Consider the following 24,959-nt stretch of genomic DNA (forward strand, 5'->3'; position numbering starts at 1 on the left):
TCTCTGTGCCGGAACAGAAACAATCCCCACCCACAGGGACCGGCACGGTGGAAACCATGATGGCTCAGCTGTTGGCTCACCTGGAGAAGGTTGACCAACGATTGGAGAGGTTAGAGAGCAGGTCAACAGCTGAGAATCAGGAAAAGAACGGGACAAAACAGAGACAGGTTGGACAGCCGCGACCCGCCGGTCCATCGCTCCGGCGGACGGCTGATGGTCGACCAATTTGCCTGTCCCGCTCACAACCCGGACATATGGCACAACACTGTCCGGTGAAACGATCGCTCTCTGTAGGGCAGGTCAAGGCTACAGAGCGGCGAGGTTATGGCGTAAGAAACAAAAGGAAACAAACAATGAAAGAGAAATTATCCGATATGAAAAAAATGAACTGTGAAATGAACTTGAATGTTGAAAAGTTTCAAGTGAACAATTTGTTGGCTAAGAAAAATGATGATAAGGAAGAAATGGGTAGACTTAAGAATGAGATCTCAATGTTAACCAGGAAACTGGATAGGGAAAGTTCATGCAAATTAAAAGCACAGGAGAAATGTTCATCTTTAGAGTGTCTGTTATCGGAAGAAGTAAATAAAAATAGTAGACAACAGAACAGTGTTGGCATACTAGAAAAATTATCAGATATTGAAAAAGAACTTCAAATTACAGCAAGGCTGGGATCCATCGAACAGCGATGGGCAGCAGAATTGGCACTCTTTGACCTGGAGATAAAATATCGCCCGGGGCGGTCCAATGGCAATGCGGACGCTTTATCAAGGAATCCTTACGAGAGACCGGGCGATGAGGAAGAAACACTGACAGGAATATGTGAGGTCAGAGCGTCAACAGATATCCCTCATGGGGTACAAGTGATGCAAAACGGGCAGACCGGGGTGGAGCACATATCCACAGAGCCCGGACTTATGGACAGTAGTGATTTTAACGGCCTTAATCACCAAAAGATAAGAGATGCCCAGAGAACGGATAGTGGCTTACAACCGCTATTGAAATACGTCCAGGAACAAAAATTCCCAGGAAGAAGGGAAAGAGAACAATTTGGTCGAGAAACAAAGAAAATACTGAGTCAGTGGGACCGTCTCAGTATAGAGGATGGTGTTCTCATGCGGAGAATTCATGACCAAATTGATGGGACAATACACCAGGTGGTGGTGCCTGGACAATTACGAGAAGAAGTGCTAAGGTTGGCACATGACAGGGCAGGACACCAGGGTCAGGACAGGACGCACAAAATATTACGACGGAGGTGTTACTGGCCCAATATGGAAATGGAGGTCAAACGCCATTGTGAGGCTTGTGTGAGGTGTCAGCATGCGAAAATGCCAGTTGTCAAAATGAGACAGCCATCAGGACACCTACTAGCGACAAAACCACTAGAGATTGTGGCTATGGACTTTACGTCGTTGGAGCAATCATCGGATGGGACGGAACATGTGTTGGTAATGACTGATGTATTCACCAAATGGACGGTGGCGGTGCCCACACGAGATCAGACTGCCAAAACAGTGGCAAAGGTATTAATAGAACATTGGTTCATCAAATATGGCATACCAAGACAATTACACTCTGACCAAGGAAGGGCCTTCGAGTCAGAAGTAATCAACCAACTGTGCAGCCACTACGGGATCAACAAATCTAGAACAACCACATTTAATCCGAAAGGAAACGGACAGTGTGAGCGGTTCAACCGCAGCATGCATGATTTGCTGCGTACCCTAGAACCTGAACAGAAAAAACGTTGGCCGGATTTTCTCCCAGAGTTGGTATATCTATACAACTGCACACCCCATGCCACAACGGGCTTTTCGCCACACATGTTGCTGTTCGGACGGGAGGCTCGACTCCCCCTTGACTTGTTCCTAGGAAAAAAGGAGAGTATGACTGGCTCATACACCGCACTGGAATATGTGAATGAACATATGAGAAGAATTAGAGAAATGTACAGGGTAGTACAGGAAAGACTAGAACATGAATCTCGGCGAAGGGAACCGCCGGTACAGACAAAGGACCCGCCACTCAAACTGAACGACAGGGTATTACTGCGTAGCCACCCGTTAGGCAGAAATAAGATCCACGACCTCTGGGGACAGGAGATATGGCAAGTCGTGGAGATGCCTAAAGTAGCAGGTGGCCCCTTTAAGATAAGACCCATCGATCACGCCAAACCGGATCGGTGGGCGAACATTGCTCAATTAAAGAAATATTGGAATAGGCAAGAAGAGCAGTTACACACAGAGAAACCTAAGACAATTAGGGAACCGGAAGTTACAACGGAAATTCACATACCCATCCCGGAACCATATCACCATCAACAGAACAACAGCGATACACAAGTGGAGGATAACGGCAACAAAGAGGATCCCGTTCCTCCCAGAAGCAGAGAGACAGTAGACCATCAGATAAGTGGTCCGCGGAGAAGTTTGAGGAACAGAAGGAAGACGAAATTTTTTGTCAGCAACCATCAATTCTTTCATGGTCGCGCTGGTATGAGAACAGACTGTTCAAAAAGCTATAAAAGTGAACTGGTGAAGGCACCAAATGGAAAGGGTGGATGTGAATTCTAGAACTGTTTTGTGTCTCAGGAAGATGATGTAGACACAGTTGATATGTGAAATAGGTATAACTGTCAATCGTATACGAATGGGACGACGTGGACAGTGAGTGGAACAATAAATTTTTTTACGATGGTGCGATTGACTTTGGAGGAATGCACCTGCCAAGCGTTGTTTGTGGTTGAAAACACACAAAAAAAGGCAGGGGTGGATGTAACTAGGGTAGGCCTAACTACTAGTTACAATCTGATGCAACTGATAACGAACGATAAGCCGCGACGCAGTATTACAGTCTGATGCAACTGATAGCAGGTGGCTTATTAAATCGGACTGATAACAATCTCAAAGCCAACGCGTGCTATTTTGGGAAACGGTACGAGGGGATTCAGACGGCCTGTCAACTTTGAGTGATAGGATGCAGATGTTTTATTAATCGGGCTGTACGTTAGAACTGCGCAACTAGTAGTCGGAGACATCGATTACAAATATCGATTACGGATGAATACAAGTACGAATACGAGTACGAATACAAGGGATAAATAGGAGGGGACGGCGGAGCTCGCTCTCTCTTTCGATCGCTCGCTTTAGATCAGTCAGTCTGTGTGACAGTTGGTTATAGAACGGGTTAGCCGTCTTGGGTTAAGAAGGACGATAGACATGTGGATTCAGTTATATGAAGCCTAGTGAGGACTGTTAGGGGTCAGTTGATTCAGACTATTATTGTGAAGCATTCCTGTTGATTCATTGTGTTATTTTGAAGCATTTCTTGATTCATGTAATAAAAGGATCAATAGCGAACCTGCATCTTCGAGTATTTCTACTGTAGTCGATGTTGTGTAGAATGAGTGGTTAAACTCGTTACATTTGGCACTACAGGCAAATAATCTCGTAACATGTGGCGTTGCGAGCAGGGTAACTGTTCGCTCGTTACAATTGGCGTCGTCGGACAGGATGAATTCAACTAGACTTGCCGTTTTAGGCACCCATAGTCAACCTTCTTCATAACTGTGTTTAGTGTGTGTGTGAATTCGAACATTCAGGAACAGTGAAAATTGAGGAACGAGGAAAATTTTTCATACACACACGGTAAGAAACGTCTTTTTTTATTTGAAGGAAATAAATAAAAGGGAAAACTGAAATCAGAATCGAGGAAATTGAAAAGAACAGAGATGAGACACCTTTCATTATCATTCTGGCTTGGTGTCACATGCTCTTTTGCTGCTGCAAGCATGTGGCTCAGTATACCCCTAGTTGTAGCACCAACCACCCTGGGGACAGCTATGGGGCTGACCACCAGCATCCAGATAATTGTCATTGGTATCTCCAACTGGGTTGTTGGACAAATACTGGGCAAAGATGGCAACCAAGATATGGATGTAACTCTTGGACACTGGAAATGTGTCATGATCTCCCTTTTGGGCAACACTATCTGCTGCATAGCTGCAACATTTTTCCTTGGTGTGAGTGGCAGACGCGGGAGTGATATTTTAGATATCGGAAAGGAACAAAAACTCCTGCTGGCCCAACAATCTGAGTCAGATAAGATAGGCAACGGTAAAGATGACCCTTTGCCTCCAGATGGACCAGGACAAAATGTGGACAAAAAGCCGATCCATATTGTGGTCCTGCCCAGTGAGTCCCACATCAACAAATTTTACGGGGACGGTGATCCAACCTTAACCAACAGGTTCAGTGAAGAGGTCAGGGCTGCCTGGGCCTCAAGATACATGTCACCAGAGGAAAGATTAAGGCTGCTGATGGGAAGTATAGGAGAGACGGTCAGGGCAGAGGTAAAATGCCACGATAAAACCATCCAATCAGATCCAGATAAGGTGCTGGATCTGATTATGGAGACCTTTGGGGAGAGACGGTCGGGTTCGCAACTGCTAACGGTGTTAGTAGGCTTGAAGCAGAGAATGGCGGAGAGTGTGATGGAGTATTCACACCGAATGAACGGGGCCTTTGAAGCGGTAAAGGGCAAAATACCCGACATGGATGTACGCCTACTGAGGGACCATTTCATCGAGGGGCTAGCAACCCCGATCTTAAGGAGAGAGTTGAAAGAGGAGGTCCACAAAGACCCGCAGTTGACCTTCCTTCAGGTCAGGAACTCAGCGATCCGCAGGTCCGAGGATGAGGACCAATTGAACTGTTCGGTAGACAAAGTCTCTGTGCCGGAACAGAAACAATCCCCACCCACAGGGACCGGCACGGTGGAAACCATGATGGCTCAGCTGTTGGCTCACCTGGAGAAGGTTGACCAACGATTGGAGAGGTTAGAGAGCAGGTCAACAGCTGAGAATCAGGAAAAGAACGGGACAAAACAGAGACAGGTTGGACAGCCGCGACCCGCCGGTCCATCGCTCCGGCGGACGGCTGATGGTCGACCAATTTGCCTGTCCCGCTCACAACCCGGACATATGGCACAACACTGTCCGGTGAAACGATCGCTCTCTGTAGGGCAGGTCAAGGCTACAGAGCGGCGAGGTTATGGCGTAAGAAACAAAAGGAAACAAACAATGAAAGAGAAATTATCCGATATGAAAAAAATGAACTGTGAAATGAACTTGAATGTTGAAAAGTTTCAAGTGAACAATTTGTTGGCTAAGAAAAATGATGATAAGGAAGAAATGGGTAGACTTAAGAATGAGATCTCAATGTTAACCAGGAAACTGGATAGGGAAAGTTCATGCAAATTAAAAGCACAGGAGAAATGTTCATCTTTAGAGTGTCTGTTATCGGAAGAAGTAAATAAAAATAGTAGACAACAGAACAGTGTTGGCATACTAGAAAAATTATCAGATATTGAAAAAGAACTTCAAATTACAGCAAGGCTGGGATCCATCGAACAGCGATGGGCAGCAGAATTGGCACTCTTTGACCTGGAGATAAAATATCGCCCGGGGCGGTCCAATGGCAATGCGGACGCTTTATCAAGGAATCCTTACGAGAGACCGGGCGATGAGGAAGAAACACTGACAGGAATATGTGAGGTCAGAGCGTCAACAGATATCCCTCATGGGGTACAAGTGATGCAAAACGGGCAGACCGGGGTGGAGCACATATCCACAGAGCCCGGACTTATGGACAGTAGTGATTTTAACGGCCTTAATCACCAAAAGATAAGAGATGCCCAGAGAACGGATAGTGGCTTACAACCGCTATTGAAATACGTCCAGGAACAAAAATTCCCAGGAAGAAGGGAAAGAGAACAATTTGGTCGAGAAACAAAGAAAATACTGAGTCAGTGGGACCGTCTCAGTATAGAGGATGGTGTTCTCATGCGGAGAATTCATGACCAAATTGATGGGACAATACACCAGGTGGTGGTGCCTGGACAATTACGAGAAGAAGTGCTAAGGTTGGCACATGACAGGGCAGGACACCAGGGTCAGGACAGGACGCACAAAATATTACGACGGAGGTGTTACTGGCCCAATATGGAAATGGAGGTCAAACGCCATTGTGAGGCTTGTGTGAGGTGTCAGCATGCGAAAATGCCAGTTGTCAAAATGAGACAGCCATCAGGACACCTACTAGCGACAAAACCACTAGAGATTGTGGCTATGGACTTTACGTCGTTGGAGCAATCATCGGATGGGACGGAACATGTGTTGGTAATGACTGATGTATTCACCAAATGGACGGTGGCGGTGCCCACACGAGATCAGACTGCCAAAACAGTGGCAAAGGTATTAATAGAACATTGGTTCATCAAATATGGCATACCAAGACAATTACACTCTGACCAAGGAAGGGCCTTCGAGTCAGAAGTAATCAACCAACTGTGCAGCCACTACGGGATCAACAAATCTAGAACAACCACATTTAATCCGAAAGGAAACGGACAGTGTGAGCGGTTCAACCGCAGCATGCATGATTTGCTGCGTACCCTAGAACCTGAACAGAAAAAACGTTGGCCGGATTTTCTCCCAGAGTTGGTATATCTATACAACTGCACACCCCATGCCACAACGGGCTTTTCGCCACACATGTTGCTGTTCGGACGGGAGGCTCGACTCCCCCTTGACTTGTTCCTAGGAAAAAAGGAGAGTATGACTGGCTCATACACCGCACTGGAATATGTGAATGAACATATGAGAAGAATTAGAGAAATGTACAGGGTAGTACAGGAAAGACTAGAACATGAATCTCGGCGAAGGGAACCGCCGGTACAGACAAAGGACCCGCCACTCAAACTGAACGACAGGGTATTACTGCGTAGCCACCCGTTAGGCAGAAATAAGATCCACGACCTCTGGGGACAGGAGATATGGCAAGTCGTGGAGATGCCTAAAGTAGCAGGTGGCCCCTTTAAGATAAGACCCATCGATCACGCCAAACCGGATCGGTGGGCGAACATTGCTCAATTAAAGAAATATTGGAATAGGCAAGAAGAGCAGTTACACACAGAGAAACCTAAGACAATTAGGGAACCGGAAGTTACAACGGAAATTCACATACCCATCCCGGAACCATATCACCATCAACAGAACAACAGCGATACACAAGTGGAGGATAACGGCAACAAAGAGGATCCCGTTCCTCCCAGAAGCAGAGAGACAGTAGACCATCAGATAAGTGGTCCGCGGAGAAGTTTGAGGAACAGAAGGAAGACGAAATTTTTTGTCAGCAACCATCAATTCTTTCATGGTCGCGCTGGTATGAGAACAGACTGTTCAAAAAGCTATAAAAGTGAACTGGTGAAGGCACCAAATGGAAAGGGTGGATGTGAATTCTAGAACTGTTTTGTGTCTCAGGAAGATGATGTAGACACAGTTGATATGTGAAATAGGTATAACTGTCAATCGTATACGAATGGGACGACGTGGACAGTGAGTGGAACAATAAATTTTTTTACGATGGTGCGATTGACTTTGGAGGAATGCACCTGCCAAGCGTTGTTTGTGGTTGAAAACACACAAAAAAAGGCAGGGGTGGATGTAACTAGGGTAGGCCTAACTACTAGTTACAATCTGATGCAACTGATAACGAACGATAAGCCGCGACGCAGTATTACAGTCTGATGCAACTGATAGCAGGTGGCTTATTAAATCGGACTGATAACAATCTCAAAGCCAACGCGTGCTATTTTGGGAAACGGTACGAGGGGATTCAGACGGCCTGTCAACTTTGAGTGATAGGATGCAGATGTTTTATTAATCGGGCTGTACGTTAGAACTGCGCAACTAGTAGTCGGAGACATCGATTACAAATATCGATTACGGATGAATACAAGTACGAATACGAGTACGAATACAAGGGATAAATAGGAGGGGACGGCGGAGCTCGCTCTCTCTTTCGATCGCTCGCTTTAGATCAGTCAGTCTGTGTGACAGTTGGTTATAGAACGGGTTAGCCGTCTTGGGTTAAGAAGGACGATAGACATGTGGATTCAGTTATATGAAGCCTAGTGAGGACTGTTAGGGGTCAGTTGATTCAGACTATTATTGTGAAGCATTCCTGTTGATTCATTGTGTTATTTTGAAGCATTTCTTGATTCATGTAATAAAAGGATCAATAGCGAACCTGCATCTTCGAGTATTTCTACTGTAGTCGATGTTGTGTAGAATGAGTGGTTAAACTCGTTACATTTGGCACTACAGGCAAATAATCTCGTAACATGTGGCGTTGCGAGCAGGGTAACTGTTCGCTCGTTACAATTGGCGTCGTCGGACAGGATGAATTCAACTAGACTTGCCGTTTTAGGCACCCATAGTCAACCTTCTTCATAACTGTGTTTAGTGTGTGTGTGAATTCGAACATTCAGGAACAGTGAAAATTGAGGAACGAGGAAAATTTTTCATACACACACGGTAAGAAACGTCTTTTTTTATTTGAAGGAAATAAATAAAAGGGAAAACTGAAATCAGAATCGAGGAAATTGAAAAGAACAGAGATGAGACACCTTTCATTATCATTCTGGCTTGGTGTCACATGCTCTTTTGCTGCTGCAAGCATGTGGCTCAGTATACCCCTAGTTGTAGCACCAACCACCCTGGGGACAGCTATGGGGCTGACCACCAGCATCCAGATAATTGTCATTGGTATCTCCAACTGGGTTGTTGGACAAATACTGGGCAAAGATGGCAACCAAGATATGGATGTAACTCTTGGACACTGGAAATGTGTCATGATCTCCCTTTTGGGCAACACTATCTGCTGCATAGCTGCAACATTTTTCCTTGGTGTGAGTGGCAGACGCGGGAGTGATATTTTAGATATCGGAAAGGAACAAAAACTCCTGCTGGCCCAACAATCTGAGTCAGATAAGATAGGCAACGGTAAAGATGACCCTTTGCCTCCAGATGGACCAGGACAAAATGTGGACAAAAAGCCGATCCATATTGTGGTCCTGCCCAGTGAGTCCCACATCAACAAATTTTACGGGGACGGTGATCCAACCTTAACCAACAGGTTCAGTGAAGAGGTCAGGGCTGCCTGGGCCTCAAGATACATGTCACCAGAGGAAAGATTAAGGCTGCTGATGGGAAGTATAGGAGAGACGGTCAGGGCAGAGGTAAAATGCCACGATAAAACCATCCAATCAGATCCAGATAAGGTGCTGGATCTGATTATGGAGACCTTTGGGGAGAGACGGTCGGGTTCGCAACTGCTAACGGTGTTAGTAGGCTTGAAGCAGAGAATGGCGGAGAGTGTGATGGAGTATTCACACCGAATGAACGGGGCCTTTGAAGCGGTAAAGGGCAAAATACCCGACATGGATGTACGCCTACTGAGGGACCATTTCATCGAGGGGCTAGCAACCCCGATCTTAAGGAGAGAGTTGAAAGAGGAGGTCCACAAAGACCCGCAGTTGACCTTCCTTCAGGTCAGGAACTCAGCGATCCGCAGGTCCGAGGATGAGGACCAATTGAACTGTTCGGTAGACAAAGTCTCTGTGCCGGAACAGAAACAATCCCCACCCACAGGGACCGGCACGGTGGAAACCATGATGGCTCAGCTGTTGGCTCACCTGGAGAAGGTTGACCAACGATTGGAGAGGTTAGAGAGCAGGTCAACAGCTGAGAATCAGGAAAAGAACGGGACAAAACAGAGACAGGTTGGACAGCCGCGACCCGCCGGTCCATCGCTCCGGCGGACGGCTGATGGTCGACCAATTTGCCTGTCCCGCTCACAACCCGGACATATGGCACAACACTGTCCGGTGAAACGATCGCTCTCTGTAGGGCAGGTCAAGGCTACAGAGCGGCGAGGTTATGGCGTAAGAAACAAAAGGAAACAAACAATGAAAGAGAAATTATCCGATATGAAAAAAATGAACTGTGAAATGAACTTGAATGTTGAAAAGTTTCAAGTGAACAATTTGTTGGCTAAGAAAAATGATGATAAGGAAGAAATGGGTAGACTTAAGAATGAGATCTCAATGTTAACCAGGAAACTGGATAGGGAAAGTTCATGCAAATTAAAAGCACAGGAGAAATGTTCATCTTTAGAGTGTCTGTTATCGGAAGAAGTAAATAAAAATAGTAGACAACAGAACAGTGTTGGCATACTAGAAAAATTATCAGATATTGAAAAAGAACTTCAAATTACAGCAAGGCTGGGATCCATCGAACAGCGATGGGCAGCAGAATTGGCACTCTTTGACCTGGAGATAAAATATCGCCCGGGGCGGTCCAATGGCAATGCGGACGCTTTATCAAGGAATCCTTACGAGAGACCGGGCGATGAGGAAGAAACACTGACAGGAATATGTGAGGTCAGAGCGTCAACAGATATCCCTCATGGGGTACAAGTGATGCAAAACGGGCAGACCGGGGTGGAGCACATATCCACAGAGCCCGGACTTATGGACAGTAGTGATTTTAACGGCCTTAATCACCAAAAGATAAGAGATGCCCAGAGAACGGATAGTGGCTTACAACCGCTATTGAAATACGTCCAGGAACAAAAATTCCCAGGAAGAAGGGAAAGAGAACAATTTGGTCGAGAAACAAAGAAAATACTGAGTCAGTGGGACCGTCTCAGTATAGAGGATGGTGTTCTCATGCGGAGAATTCATGACCAAATTGATGGGACAATACACCAGGTGGTGGTGCCTGGACAATTACGAGAAGAAGTGCTAAGGTTGGCACATGACAGGGCAGGACACCAGGGTCAGGACAGGACGCACAAAATATTACGACGGAGGTGTTACTGGCCCAATATGGAAATGGAGGTCAAACGCCATTGTGAGGCTTGTGTGAGGTGTCAGCATGCGAAAATGCCAGTTGTCAAAATGAGACAGCCATCAGGACACCTACTAGAGATTGTGGCTATGGACTTTACGTCGTTGGAGCAATCATCGGATGGGACGGAACATGTGTTGGTAATGACTGATGTATTCACCAAATGGACGGTGGCGGTGCCCACACGAGATCAGACTGCCAAAACAGTGGCAAAGGTATTAATAGAACATTGGTTCATCAAATATGGCATACCAAGACAATTACACTCTGACCAAGGAAGGGCCTTCGAGTCAGAAGTAATCAACCAACTGTGCAGCCACTACGGGATCAACAAATCTAGAACAACCACATTTAATCCGAAAGGAAACGGACAGTGTGAGCGGTTCAACCGCAGCATGCATGATTTGCTGCGTACCCTAGAACCTGAACAGAAAAAACGTTGGCCGGATTTTCTCCCAGAGTTGGTATATCTATACAACTGCACACCCCATGCCACAACGGGCTTTTCGCCACACATGTTGCTGTTCGGACGGGAGGCTCGACTCCCCCTTGACTTGTTCCTAGGAAAAAAGGAGAGTATGACTGGCTCATACACCGCACTGGAATATGTGAATGAACATATGAGAAGAATTAGAGAAATGTACAGGGTAGTACAGGAAAGACTAGAACATGAATCTCGGCGAAGGGAACCGCCGGTACAGACAAAGGACCCGCCACTCAAACTGAACGACAGGGTATTACTGCGTAGCCACCCGTTAGGCAGAAATAAGATCCACGACCTCTGGGGACAGGAGATATGGCAAGTCGTGGAGATGCCTAAAGTAGCAGGTGGCCCCTTTAAGATAAGACCCATCGATCACGCCAAACCGGATCGGTGGGCGAACATTGCTCAATTAAAGAAATATTGGAATAGGCAAGAAGAGCAGTTACACACAGAGAAACCTAAGACAATTAGGGAACCGGAAGTTACAACGGAAATTCACATACCCATCCCGGAACCATATCACCATCAACAGAACAACAGCGATACACAAGTGGAGGATAACGGCAACAAAGAGGATCCCGTTCCTCCCAGAAGCAGAGAGACAGTAGACCATCAGATAAGTGGTCCGCGGAGAAGTTTGAGGAACAGAAGGAAGACGAAATTTTTTGTCAGCAACCATCAATTCTTTCATGGTCGCGCTGGTATGAGAACAGACTGTTCAAAAAGCTATAAAAGTGAACTGGTGAAGGCACCAAATGGAAAGGGTGGATGTGAATTCTAGAACTGTTTTGTGTCTCAGGAAGATGATGTAGACACAGTTGATATGTGAAATAGGTATAACTGTCAATCGTATACGAATGGGACGACGTGGACAGTGAGTGGAACAATAAATTTTTTTACGATGGTGCGATTGACTTTGGAGGAATGCACCTGCCAAGCGTTGTTTGTGGTTGAAAACACACAAAAAAAGGCAGGGGTGGATGTAACTAGGGTAGGCCTAACTACTAGTTACAATCTGATGCAACTGATAACGAACGATAAGCCGCGACGCAGTATTACAGTCTGATGCAACTGATAGCAGGTGGCTTATTAAATCGGACTGATAACAATCTCAAAGCCAACGCGTGCTATTTTGGGAAACGGTACGAGGGGATTCAGACGGCCTGTCAACTTTGAGTGATAGGATGCAGATGTTTTATTAATCGGGCTGTACGTTAGAACTGCGCAACTAGTAGTCGGAGACATCGATTACAAATATCGATTACGGATGAATACAAGTACGAATACGAGTACGAATACAAGGGATAAATAGGAGGGGACGGCGGAGCTCGCTCTCTCTTTCGATCGCTCGCTTTAGATCAGTCAGTCTGTGTGACAGTTGGTTATAGAACGGGTTAGCCGTCTTGGGTTAAGAAGGACGATAGACATGTGGATTCAGTTATATGAAGCCTAGTGAGGACTGTTAGGGGTCAGTTGATTCAGACTATTATTGTGAAGCATTCCTGTTGATTCATTGTGTTATTTTGAAGCATTTCTTGATTCATGTAATAAAAGGATCAATAGCGAACCTGCATCTTCGAGTATTTCTACTGTAGTCGATGTTGTGTAGAATGAGTGGTTAAACTCGTTACATTTGGCACTACAGGCAAATAATCTCGTAACATGTGGCGTTGCGAGCAGGGTAACTGTTCGCTCGTTACAATTGGCGTCGTCGGACAGGATGAATTCAACTAGACTTGCCGTTTTAGGCACCCATAGTCAACCTTCTTCATAACTGTGTTTAGTGTGTGTGTGAATTCGAACATTCAGGAACAGTGAAAATTGAGGAACGAGGAAAATTTTTCATACACACACGGTAAGAAACGTCTTTTTTTATTTGAAGGAAATAAATAAAAGGGAAAACTGAAATCAGAATGGAGGAAATTGAAAAGAACAGAGATGAGACACCTTTCATTATCATTCTGGCTTGGTGTCACATGCTCTTTTGCTGCTGCAAGCATGTGGCTCAGTATACCCCTAGTTGTAGCACCAACCACCCTGGGGACAGCTATGGGGCTGACCACCAGCATCCAGATAATTGTCATTGGTATCTCCAACTGGGTTGTTGGACAAATACTGGGCAAAGATGGCAACCAAGATATGGATGTAACTCTTGGACACTGGAAATGTGTCATGATCTCCCTTTTGGGCAACACTATCTGCTGCATAGCTGCAACATTTTTCCTTGGTGTGAGTGGCAGACGCGGGAGTGATATTTTAGATATCGGAAAGGAACAAAAACTCCTGCTGGCCCAACAATCTGAGTCAGATAAGATAGGCAACGGTAAAGATGACCCTTTGCCTCCAGATGGACCAGGACAAAATGTGGACAAAAAGCCGATCCATATTGTGGTCCTGCCCAGTGAGTCCCACATCAACAAATTTTACGGGGACGGTGATCCAACCTTAACCAACAGGTTCAGTGAAGAGGTCAGGGCTGCCTGGGCCTCAAGATACATGTCACCAGAGGAAAGATTAAGGCTGCTGATGGGAAGTATAGGAGAGACGGTCAGGGCAGAGGTAAAATGCCACGATAAAACCATCCAATCAGATCCAGATAAGGTGCTGGATCTGATTATGGAGACCTTTGGGGAGAGACGGTCGGGTTCGCAACTGCTAACGGTGTTAGTAGGCTTGAAGCAGAGAATGGCGGAGAGTGTGATGGAGTATTCACACCGAATGAACGGGGCCTTTGAAGCGGTAAAGGGCAAAATACCCGACATGGATGTACGCCTACTGAGGGACCATTTCATCGAGGGGCTAGCAACCCCGATCTTAAGGAGAGAGTTGAAAGAGGAGGTCCACAAAGACCCGCAGTTGACCTTCCTTCAGGTCAGGAACTCAGCGATCCGCAGGTCCGAGGATGAGGACCAATTGAACTGTTCGGTAGACAAAGTCTCTGTGCCGGAACAGAAACAATCCCCACCCACAGGGACCGGCACGGTGGAAACCATGATGGCTCAGCTGTTGGCTCACCTGGAGAAGGTTGACCAACGATTGGAGAGGTTAGAGAGCAGGTCAACAGCTGAGAATCAGGAAAAGAACGGGACAAAACAGAGACAGGTTGGACAGCCGCGACCCGCCGGTCCATCGCTCCGGCGGACGGCTGATGGTCGACCAATTTGCCTGTCCCGCTCACAACCCGGACATATGGCACAACACTGTCCGGTGAAACGATCGCTCTCTGTAGGGCAGGTCAAGGCTACAGAGCGGCGAGGTTATGGCGTAAGAAACAAAAGGAAACAAACAATGAAAGAGAAATTATCCGATATGAAAAAAATGAACTGTGAAATGAACTTGAATGTTGAAAAGTTTCAAGTGAACAATTTGTTGGCTAAGAAAAATGATGATAAGGAAGAAATGGGTAGACTTAAGAATGAGATCTCAATGTTAACCAGGAAACTGGATAGGGAAAGTTCATGCAAATTAAAAGCACAGGAGAAATGTTCATCTTTAGAGTGTCTGTTATCGGAAGAAGTAAATAAAAATAGTAGACAACAGAACAGTGTTGGCATACTAGAAAAATTATCAGATATTGAAAAAGAACTTCAAATTACAGCAAGGCTGGGATCCATCGAACAGCGATGGGCAGCAGAATTGGCACTCTTTGACCTGGAGATAAAATATCGCCCGGGGCGGTCCAATGGCAATGCGGACGCTTTATCAAGGAATCCTTACGAGAGACCGGGCGATGAGGAAGAAACACTGACAGGAATATGTGAGGTCAGAGCGTCAACAGATATCCCTCATGGGGTACAAGTGATGCAAAACGGGCAGACCGGGGTGGAGCACATATCCACAGAGCCCGGACTTATGGACAGTAGTGATTTTAACGGCCTTAATCACCAAAAGATAAGAGATGCCCAGAGAACGGATAGTGGCTTACAACCGCTATTGAAATACGTCCAGGAACAAAAATTCCCAGGAAGAAGGGAAAGAGAACAATTTGGTCGAGAAACAAAGAAAATACTGAGTCAGTGGGACCGTCTCAGTATAGAGGATGGTGTTCTCATGCGGAGAATTCATGACCAAATTGATGGGACAATACACCAGGTGGTGGTGCCTGGACAATTACGAGAAGAAGTGCTAAGGTTGGCACATGACAGGGCAGGACACCAGGGTCAGGACAGGACGCACAAAATATTACGACGGAGGTGTTACTGGCCCAATATGGAAATGGAGGTCAAACGCCATTGTGAGGCTTGTGTGAGGTGTCAGCATGCGAAAATGCCAGTTGTCAAAATGAGACAGCCATCAGGACACCTACTAGCGACAAAACCACTAGAGATTGTGGCTATGGACTTTACGTCGTTGGAGCAATCATCGGATGGGACGGAACATGTGTTGGTAATGACTGATGTATTCACCAAATGGACGGTGGCGGTGCCCACACGAGATCAGACTGCCAAAACAGTGGCAAAGGTATTAATAGAACATTGGTTCATCAAATATGGCATACCAAGACAATTACACTCTGACCAAGGAAGGGCCTTCGAGTCAGAAGTAATCAACCAACTGTGCAGCCACTACGGGATCAACAAATCTAGAACAACCACATTTAATCCGAAAGGAAACGGACAGTGTGAGCGGTTCAACCGCAGCATGCATGATTTGCTGCGTACCCTAGAACCTGAACAGAAAAAACGTTGGCCGGATTTTCTCCCAGAGTTGGTATATCTATACAACTGCACACCCCATGCCACAACGGGCTTTTCGCCACACATGTTGCTGTTCGGACGGGAGGCTCGACTCCCCCTTGACTTGTTCCTAGGAAAAAAGGAGAGTATGACTGGCTCATACACCGCACTGGAATATGTGAATGAACATATGAGAAGAATTAGAGAAATGTACAGGGTAGTACAGGAAAGACTAGAACATGAATCTCGGCGAAGGGAACCGCCGGTACAGACAAAGGACCCGCCACTCAAACTGAACGACAGGGTATTACTGCGTAGCCACCCGTTAGGCAGAAATAAGATCCACGACCTCTGGGGACAGGAGATATGGCAAGTCGTGGAGATGCCTAAAGTAGCAGGTGGCCCCTTTAAGATAAGACCCATCGATCACGCCAAACCGGATCGGTGGGCGAACATTGCTCAATTAAAGAAATATTGGAATAGGCAAGAAGAGCAGTTACACACAGAGAAACCTAAGACAATTAGGGAACCGGAAGTTACAACGGAAATTCACATACCCATCCCGGAACCATATCACCATCAACAGAACAACAGCGATACACAAGTGGAGGATAACGGCAACAAAGAGGATCCCGTTCCTCCCAGAAGCAGAGAGACAGTAGACCATCAGATAAGTGGTCCGCGGAGAAGTTTGAGGAACAGAAGGAAGACGAAATTTTTTGTCAGCAACCATCAATTCTTTCATGGTCGCGCTGGTATGAGAACAGACTGTTCAAAAAGCTATAAAAGTGAACTGGTGAAGGCACCAAATGGAAAGGGTGGATGTGAATTCTAGAACTGTTTTGTGTCTCAGGAAGATGATGTAGACACAGTTGATATGTGAAATAGGTATAACTGTCAATCGTATACGAATGGGACGACGTGGACAGTGAGTGGAACAATAAATTTTTTTACGATGGTGCGATTGACTTTGGAGGAATGCACCTGCCAAGCGTTGTTTGTGGTTGAAAACACACAAAAAAAGGCAGGGGTGGATGTAACTAGGGTAGGCCTAACTACTAGTTACAATCTGATGCAACTGATAACGAACGATAAGCCGCGACGCAGTATTACAGTCTGATGCAACTGATAGCAGGTGGCTTATTAAATCGGACTGATAACAATCTCAAAGCCAACGCGTGCTATTTTGGGAAACGGTACGAGGGGATTCAGACGGCCTGTCAACTTTGAGTGATAGGATGCAGATGTTTTATTAATCGGGCTGTACGTTAGAACTGCGCAACTAGTAGTCGGAGACATCGATTACAAATATCGATTACGGATGAATACAAGTACGAATACGAGTACGAATACAAGGGATAAATAGGAGGGGACGGCGGAGCTCGCTCTCTCTTTCGATCGCTCGCTTTAGATCAGTCAGTCTGTGTGACAGTTGGTTATAGAACGGGTTAGCCGTCTTGGGTTAAGAAGGACGATAGACATGTGGATTCAGTTATATGAAGCCTAGTGAGGACTGTTAGGGGTCAGTTGATTCAGACTATTATTGTGAAGCATTCCTGTTGATTCATTGTGTTATTTTGAAGCATTTCTTGATTCATGTAATAAAAGGATCAATAGCGAACCTGCATCTTCGAGTATTTCTACTGTAGTCGATGTTGTGTAGAATGAGTGGTTAAACTCGTTACATTTGGCACTACAGGCAAATAATCTCGTAACATGTGGCGTTGCGAGCAGGGTAACTGTTCGCTCGTTACATATATATATATATATATATATATATATATATATATATATATATATATATATATATATATATATATATATATATCCTAATCAGCATACTATTCAAGATATTAATGGATTATTTATTATAACTTATAGGAACATTCGACACCGATATTTACAAAACTGCTAATTCTAAAAAGCTGCCAATTGTATTCATGAGCGGTAAATTGGATACAGACATCTAACCTTCTTCTTCTTCTCTTCTTCTTAGTTCTTAATTTTAGTGTTGGAAGGGATACCCTCCAACACAATTAAGTTTACGTGTCAACTGGTTATGCGTCATTGAGACCATTGACTCCGATTTCAGCCTGCTTTTCTTTTCTTTTTTAAGTCGTCTCTCCTAGAAGAGTTGCTGTCCCCAGCTAACAAGCATAATCTGCCCTAGGGTTTAAACTCGAGACATTTCGGTTAAGCATCCACGAGCTTTACCGATTCAACCATGCTGATCCCAGACATCTAACCAATATGTACTCATTTTTAGCATGATTATTTGTTGCCCCCACCCACTACCATCAAACACACACACTAACAAAATACAGAGAGGCGAGATCCATCCGCTAATGTTGGTGGGGGAAGTAAAGCCTGGTGAGAGCCTACGGATGAATTAGCGACCAACATGTAGTGTTTCAAACCAACATCTTCGTGAGACTGATTTTGTCCACAGTTTGCCATTTAGTTGGAGTTCACTACGTCGAGGCCTGCCTGGCTATTCGTGTCACGATAGTTATTGAACTGTCATTCAATAATTTATATTGGGCACGAGAAAGCTGGAAATGCAGACTAACATTGAACAAATATAAATATCCATGAGAATATTATGTCGTTATAGAGCAGACGATAAAGACTTTTGGCACGTGTTTGCTTGCAGATGCAAAAAGAAAAAAGATAATTTTAAACCACTCTATGTAGGAAATTATTAATAACATAGAGATGTTAAACTAGTAGAGTTTCCCTTTCAAACCTGACGGTCTATGGGGCAAGTGAAGTAGAGTTCACTTGTTTCTGTGACCTCGGCATATGAAGAGATAGTGTGGTCAGCACTACGCCCAGCCGCCTTTACTTTCCCTAACGTGAGTTAGGTGCCTATCAGAGTTGGACGGTCTACGAGGTTAAACTAGGACCAACTAAAACAGTAAGCACGGCATAAGCGTAAAAAAAAAAAAAACCCACACCTCCATCCTCTTAGGTGTCATCCATTTATGAGGTCAACAAAAAGTTGGATTTCCACAGGCGTCCATTTAAAGAACGTCATCCCTGGCCTGTAAACCCGATATTAACGTTCACTAAAAGTAAAGGCCCATAAATGTTTTTAAAAGTTTAAATCATAGAGTGTTCACACCCGATTCATGTCATTTATGTGTCAGAATTCGACCGCTGTTTGTAACTCTAAAGTTAACCCAATTTATTGTCATAAGCAAACGCTGTCCGCGCTGGTATTTATACTAAAGTGTGTGCTCGAGTTTGATATTTTGATCACACATTGAAATAAACTTGTGATTAAATATTAAAACATTGGCTTTTATAGTAAAAAAAAGTTTTAAAAATCACTTTAAATGGAAATTTACTATGACTATGATTGAAAAGGGAAATTAGGGGGCCCCTAAAAATCGGGGGCCCCTGGCTGCAGCCCCCTCAGCACCCCCCTTAATCCGCCACTGATCATAAACATTGCTATGCATGGATCAGCATCACACGAGAGGAGGCAGAACGAAGTCTACAGGACTATTAAAACATTAGATCAGCTAACTGATCAGTTAAAACAGGATGGGTTTATAATTAGTAGAAGTGGGCTGTGCCTTCGACTGTTGCCAAGACGTACTTCTTCTCATCAAGGGCAACGACATGTATCGACAGTCCCAGTAAAACTGATAAGAGCGAAAAAAAAAAAGGGTTGCCATGCAAATCACATTGATCGCTTGCTTACAGCGGCAACACTGCATCACCTAGAAGAGTTAGCTTCCATGCATGGACCGAATGAGGTATGCTTTATAAGTCAAGATGACAAGGCCCGCGTTCCGCTTGGGTTGACAGCAGCTAAAAAACAGAGTCCATTGCTCAGGCACATAGAATACAGGGTGAGCTTGCCTGACCATGACTGGGTTGTGGCTGCTGAACATAAGCTGATCTCTTCAGTTTATGCCGGGATAAAAATTCAGCCCAACACCTTGGGAAATCGAGAAGCTGTTGGATACTCCGACCCAACATATATATCAATCAGATCTGGTAAACATTCCTTATCCACAGCCCTTAGTCATGGACTTGATTTTGAAAAATTACTTACTTTACATGAATTTGATGATATCACAAAGAGTGGTGTGGATCAAATTGTTAAACCAATATTAGTGTTGACGGTTGATGGTGGCCCAGACGAAAATCCTAGGTATCAAAATGTGATCAAAGTTGCGGTACACCACTTTCTCAATCAGAACTATGATGGTTTGTTCATTGCTACCAATGCACCAGGAAGAAGTGCATTTAATAGGGTTGAAAGAAAAATGGCGCCACTTAGCAATGAGCTCACAGGATTAGTTTTACCCCATGACCGGGTGGGCCGGCCAAAGAAAACATGGAAGAGAACGGTTGAGGAAGAGGCAAAAACATCTGGGCTCTCATGGGCACAGATTAGAGGAGCAGCCCAAAACCGAGTCCGCTGGATATGTGTGGTTGCAGCCCTTTGCTCCCCAGGGGCCATAAAGGAGTGATGATGATGATGATGATGAAATGTTGCTCAAAGCCAAGAAGCTCGTATTTCTTCCTCCACCTTTACCAGTCGCCCAAACAATGAAGGAACATTTTAATTCTCCATGGGAGAATGATTTAGCTTAAATATCACAACTTTTAATCGAGGATTGCCATATTAATACTGTTGTAAGTATTTTTTTTTTAAATACTTCTATTAATGATCTTGCTAAGATTTAGAAATATGAATGTATATAGTCTAGATATGGTCGGTTAAGTATAACTTGCTACTGATATTATTATTTAATCGTTATTAATAAAATTTCTATAAAATGTGCTTAGATTTAAGTCAGTGTGAGAGTATTTCTTGTCCTATTTCAACAACCTCTTCGCTAACAGCAAAGAACGCAATTTAATAATCTAGTGGAGAGTCTTTGCTATTAAAAATCAGTGACATTTATATTGCTTTGTGAGACATCCGTTAAGTCCATCATATAGGCTACAATGAAATATACTAGGAAAATTAAAGGTCTGGGCATAGTGCTAACATTTAAATAATTTGCATATTATACTCAATATATTGTTATTCTCACGTGTGTCGTCATGTCTGCAAGAAATACCTACATTTACATTAAGTATTACAAAAAATTAATCCTTTCAGCTTGAACATTACCTCACTGTATTATTTTTTACCTGCTGGTGCCACGAATGGGTCCACGAATGGGTCCAGCACGCTCATTATTTACCCATATTATCCCAAGGTCTCAAATTTTAATAAGTTTTTGATAATGATATGGTTCAGCTCTAGGGCACTGAATGAAGGAATGGCTATAGATTTTTTTTTAAATCAATACTTTTTTAAATATCGATTTTTTTAAAAACTTTTTTTACGGATAAAAGGAAACAACCCAGTTAATAATATAACCTTGGTTCATTTTTCTGATTATTAAAAAAAAATATTTAACAAGGCCCTCAGCGGCCCGTGTGAGCCTTTGGGGGCCGAAACTAAAATTTGTGTTCGCAGCCAACTCGCACCCTACCAGGTCGCCGGTGGACACGCCTGATTCAATTTAGTAAGCGACTGTAGCGCCCCATCTTATCCATTGTCTATCATACTGTTTAGAACGAACGTAGTCGCCAAATCGCATCCTGCCGGGGTGCCAGTGCAAAATTAAATCCCCCCTCTCCCCCCCCCCCCCCCCCCAGAAACATTCTCGAGAGTATTCATCAACTCCCTAAACTTTCATGGCGATCGGATGAATGGTGACAAACCAAACCATAATCGACTTATATTTTTATATACCGTATGTAGAGAAAAAAGAAATCGTGCCCTACCGGGGCGCCAGCCCTGCGAATTTGAAAAAGGTCACCACAGTCATGCAAGTGGTCTGCCCTGCCTAAAAGATAATAAGTTAAAATATTGTTACTGCCGTCATTATTTCAGGACTTTCGCAAAAGAACACGCAGTTTTTTTGTACATTGATAATTTCCTCGGTGTTTAGACTGCCCTAATATGACTTTAAAATACAGGTTTATTGAAAGTTCAGAGTGTAAATTGTAAAGGATGGTAAATAAACCGATGTGATTATATTAATGATAATAATTAAAGGTAAAACCTTAGTTTAGCGTCGGAAATTATTGGGTAATGTTTGTTGAGTTTCGGTAAGCCATGGTTTATTTGACAATTTGACCATTGAAATATAAAGTTAAAGTCGATTGTAGTAGTGAGTAGTAGAGTCTAGACTCTAGACTAGACTCACTCTAGAGTAGTAGATTTAGTAGTGTATGCATGCTGTAGGTAGTAGGTAGGGCTAAGTCAGCCGCTAAGACCTAAGTGAAGTACTAGATCTAGTCTAGTAAAGTAGATCTAGTAAGTAGAATCTAATACTTGTAACACATTTACACTGTCAGCCACGCAACAACAATAGAAAAAGACATGTCTATCACCCCCCATCCCTCCCCTCAATGACGTAGTAACTGAGAAATCGGGTTTCTTCTGCGATCCAGCGAAAAACGTCATACCACAGTCACAGTGTAGAACGAACCCTGTTAAACTTAAACAATGTTTAGTAGCAGAAATATTTATCTGAAACACTTTAAAATAACTAGCCTTTAAAAAATGATTAGAAAAGCAGTATTTAACACGCAATTAAAATAAATCTAACCAAATTTTAAATGTTCTGTATTAAAAAATAAAAGATGATGCCAAATAAAGTATGGTTTTCAGTACTTCTGGTGGATTCTGGAACTGTATGACAGACTTTGCCATTGTTTTCCTGTTTTTTACTGCTATACCATTCCGGAATAATAACCGACGCTAAGCTAAGGTTTTACCTAATTAAACATACATAATAACATATGGCATGGACCATAGTTGTTTTTTTTAAATTTAGAGTATGACATGTGTTTCATACCACTGTCCAATAAATTATGATGCTGATGGGAGACGGTACCCGATACTGATTACTGAATATTGAATATAGATCTTTCTGTGTCGTGTTGTTAATGTAGAAAAATGTTAGTTAACTAATGGAGGCTAGTGAGTTGACGAGAATCCTTCCATCATGTTGTTGACAAGACTATTGCACTCTCTAAATTTAAAACAAACATTGGTTATAGTGCTCATGGGGGAGTCAAACTGGGCCCTGCCTGGGCGCCGGAGGATGCACCTCATTTGATATAGTCAATAATTATTGTAGCCCGAGTGACCTTAGTGTTTAGCCTTTTTTAAAACAAATGTTGTGCATCAGTGCTCACAGGGGAGCCCAGGATGCCAGCGGATGCATCTGGTTCTACCGTTGAACCAAGTAGTACCCCTGACCCCTATGCAGTATGCAGTGCTAAGATAGCCACTTGGGCACCAAACAACATCTGACTTTTATTTTTATCTATTGTATTACAGAGAAAAATTGCATCCTGTAGGTGCGCCGCCCTCCGAAGTTTCATTTCAATCAGATGGAAGGTTTATTATTTGCATAGAAGACACAAACACACATACTTTTATTTATATATGTACTAGCATGCCTGTCCCAGTGCATTGCCGCGGGGTCTGACAAAATATATTAGAAAGTTTTCATCAATGCGTTACCAATCCTTTATTCTTAGACGTGTGACCTTGTTTTCTAAAACTGAGTTATTTAAATGTAAACAATGTCTGCACCTGGACCATATTTATCGGGGCATGGGTGTGTACCTACACTACCGCCCAGCACGCCATTGTAATTGTAGTGTGCTGTAAGAAAGCCTTGAGTGTATGTTAATCACTCTCCGTAATAGTGAGGTGACAAGGTGTCAGGGGCTTAGAGGGGCCCCTGGCTCTGTTTAATCGTCGAATGCCACTATGTCAATATTGTAGGGTGCTCCTTAAAACTGTGGTAGACGCCATAGTGCTCACATCATAGCCCGGAGTGCCAAATCACTTATATAAATATATAATGATCCAATCAAACTGGTCATTTATTGAATGGGTAAAGGATGAACTTTTAATTTAGATCCTGATGTTGTGCTGTGTTGAAGGTATTAATTATAGGACGCTTGAGTAAGAGGAAGTCTTCATTTATCAAGCCAAAATTTAATATTCTATTAACCCATTACCCAACTTCATTATTTATTGCTCTTAGTATCTTATTCTTAGCAACACTAGCAAATTTAACTCAGTGCTAGTAGCTAGAAGTACCAATACATACCCTAACCTAAAACTTTGTTTTCTTTTAGTCTGCCATATTCAACTTTCAAAGCTTGCTCACTGTAGTCTTACTATTGATATGCACTTGTACATATCTGAGAGCTATTGTACCAAGTGTAATCGACAGAAGTAAAACTGGGTGAGTTCAGTAGGCTTTATATGAAATGTGTTTAAACTAAAACATAGGTTAATTCATTTCAACGGGTTTTCCCCCACAGACTAGTGTTATAATTAATTGGGCACAATTAGTTATGCTGGCCATCAAAACTTCTATGGAGTGTGGAACTGAATTTTAAAACTTTTTTTGTTATTAATTTTTAGATTGAGAGGCACCAAGAATTTAACCTCCATTTAATAAAATTTAATTTTAATATTGATTATCTTCAAGGCTTTTATTGATATTTTATAATGTACAGTAGGCCTATATCAGAAAACTGTTCTTCAATTCTTGCAAAATCTGGCACCTTAAATTTAGTTTTAATATCTCCAATTTTAAGCCAGCTCTGTGGAAAACTTCCTTACTCGTTGTAGTAATGTATATTTTAAAACATGATTTATTATTTTCAGGTTTTTAGGAACATTTTGGAAGTTTGCAAGAATTGGAGAAAGAAAAAGTCCATATGTTGCTGTTTGTTGTGTTGCAATGGCCTTCAGCATTTTGTTTTTGACATGATTTCAGAAGCTCTTAAAATAGCTACATCTTTATTTTCTTAACAATAAACAACTGCTGTTAAAAATAACAACATGGTCTTAGTTTTTCAGCTTATACGTTCAAAGTAACGAATAATAATATACTTTTTAGATATTTTACAATTCTGGTTTCTAAAAAGAGTAATATAACACTTTACTTCTATCATCTAGTTTTTTCCCCCAATTGTGCCCAAGACATACAGA

At 43.4% G+C, this 24,959-nt stretch overlaps 1 long non-coding RNA gene across 1 annotated transcript; it reads left to right on the plus strand.

Annotated features, from left to right (window-relative positions):
- The first annotated feature begins 21,868 nt into the window (after positions 1–21,868).
- On the plus strand, positions 21,869–24,659 carry LOC131933640 (uncharacterized). Its single transcript, XR_009385104.1, has 3 exons — positions 21,869–21,989; positions 24,095–24,204; positions 24,633–24,659. It is a non-coding gene; the product is annotated as an uncharacterized LOC131933640 (long non-coding RNA).
- Positions 24,660–24,959: the final 300 nt, after the last annotated feature.

This window comes from Physella acuta, unplaced genomic scaffold, assembly GCF_028476545.2.
Source record: "Physella acuta isolate Inbredline_101_S28 unplaced genomic scaffold, ASM2847654v3 ptg002593l, whole genome shotgun sequence".
In the NCBI taxonomy this organism is placed as follows: Eukaryota; Metazoa; Mollusca; class Gastropoda; family Physidae; genus Physella; species Physella acuta.